Raw genomic sequence first — 1,744 nt, 5'->3', positions numbered from 1 at the left:
GTTTCAGATATCTCATCACGATGCTTTCACTCATCTCGATAACCATTATCGCCTGCATGGTAAGATTACATAATTCATTAGAACCATGCATCCGTCGGTAGTTTTCACGGAAAATTTCGGCATGACCTTCCTACACGGTAGGACATAGGAGCGCCAGAAATGTGCCGAAACGGAAACTTGAAGAATCAACATTTCGGCGCAACGTTGGCAACTCATTTTCAACGCCAACACACACACAAGCACAAGCACAACATATATATATGCCACACACGAGAGATTTTCTTCAAATGTCCAACATACATCGATTTCATTCCTTAATTTGTTCATTAATCACCTATTTGTTTGATATATTCGTCGATAAGATCGAGACGACGCGCCGCGACAATGGCGTATGGAAGCCGACTTTCTAGATCTAGATCTAGATTGAGCGGTCAATGCGGGATAGTAGATCTAGATCTACATAGGGGGATGTGGGAGATGCATGTAGGAAGGGAAGATTTGCTCAAAAATTTTGATTTTGTTTGGTCAAATTGGTGAAATTGGGGATAGAAATGGGCAAAAATGAGCTGGGTTGGGAGAAGGCTCGGGTTTGTGTGGAGAAGTGGAGTGTAGTGAGTGTGTGAGTGAGTGGGCTGGTTGGTGGCTGAAATAACTGCCAGGTTATTGCCGGCGCACCTGGACCATGGTGCGCCGGCAACATATACCCCTTTCGGCTATATCACAACCGGGCCAGGCCCAAGAATCATTGCGGCGCACCGGCCCAGGGGTGCGCCGGCAATAGAAAACTTTCCACCGGCGCACCACCGGGCCGGTGCGCCGGCAATGATTCTTGGGCCTGGCCCGAATCGGCCCGGGCCATGCCAGGAAATAGCGCCGGCGAGCCTTTCCCCGAGGTGCGCCGGCAGTATCCCTTCATCGCCGGCGCGGCTGAAATGTGGTGCGCCGGCAATCCTTTCCACCGGCGCATGCACAAGGTGGTGCGCCGGCACAACTTGCCTCCACCTATAGGCTTTTCCCTAGTAGTGCGAGTTGCAATTCTATATAATCCACACGACTCTCGGCAACGGATATCTCGGCTCTCGCATCGATGAAGAACGTAGCGAAATGCGATACCTGGTGTGAATTGCAGAATCCCGCGAACCATCGAGTCTTTGAACGCAAGTTGCGCCCGAGGCCTCTTGGCCGAGGGCACGCCTGCCTGGGCGTCACGCCAAACACGCTCCCACCCAACTAACTTGGTGTGGGACGCGGCATGTGGCTCCTCGTCCCGCAAGGGGCGGTGGGCCAAAGATCCGGCTGCCGGCCTATCGTGCCGGACACAGCGCGTGGTAGGCGACCTCGCTTTACTAAACGCAGTGCCTCTGGCGCGTAGCCGACGCGATGGCCCCAATGGACCCTTTTAACGGAGTGCATGACGCTTCGACCGCGACCCCAGGTCAGGCGGGACTACCCGCTGAATTTAAGCATATAAATAAGCGGAGGAGAAGAAACTTACAAGGATTCCCCTAGTAACGGCGAGCGAACCGGGAACAGCCCAGCTTGAGAATCGATCGGCTTTGCCGTTCGAATTGTAGTCTGGAGAGGCGTCCTCAGCGACGGACCGAGCCCAAGTCCCCTGGAAAGGGGCACCTGGGAGGGTGAGAGCCCCGTCCGGCCCGGACCCTGTCGCATCACGAGGCGCTGTCAACGAGTCGGGTTGTTTGGGAATGCAGCCCAAATCGGGCGGTAGACTCCGTCCAAGGCT

General features: G+C 54.5%; 2 non-coding genes across 2 annotated transcripts in view; both read left to right on the top strand.

Annotated features, from left to right (window-relative positions):
• The first annotated feature begins 1,052 nt into the window (after positions 1-1,052).
• LOC139838701 (5.8S ribosomal RNA) lies at positions 1,053-1,208 on the top strand. Its single transcript, XR_011756543.1, has one exon. It is a non-coding gene; the product is annotated as a 5.8S ribosomal RNA (ribosomal RNA).
• Positions 1,209-1,426: 218 nt separating this feature from the next.
• Positions 1,427-1,744, top strand: part of LOC139838739 (28S ribosomal RNA) — a 3,390-nt gene continuing 3,072 nt past the window's right edge. Inside the window, exon 1 of the ribosomal RNA XR_011756583.1 lies at positions 1,427-1,744. This exon is cut by the window's right edge and continues 3,072 nt beyond it. This is a non-coding gene — a ribosomal RNA (28S ribosomal RNA).

Source organism: Lolium perenne, chromosome 3 (genome assembly GCF_019359855.2).
Source record: "Lolium perenne isolate Kyuss_39 chromosome 3, Kyuss_2.0, whole genome shotgun sequence".
NCBI classification, from domain to species: Eukaryota; Viridiplantae; Streptophyta; class Magnoliopsida; order Poales; family Poaceae; genus Lolium; species Lolium perenne.
Note: the sequence above shows the minus strand (reverse complement) of the source record. Positions and strands in the feature narration are given on the sequence as shown.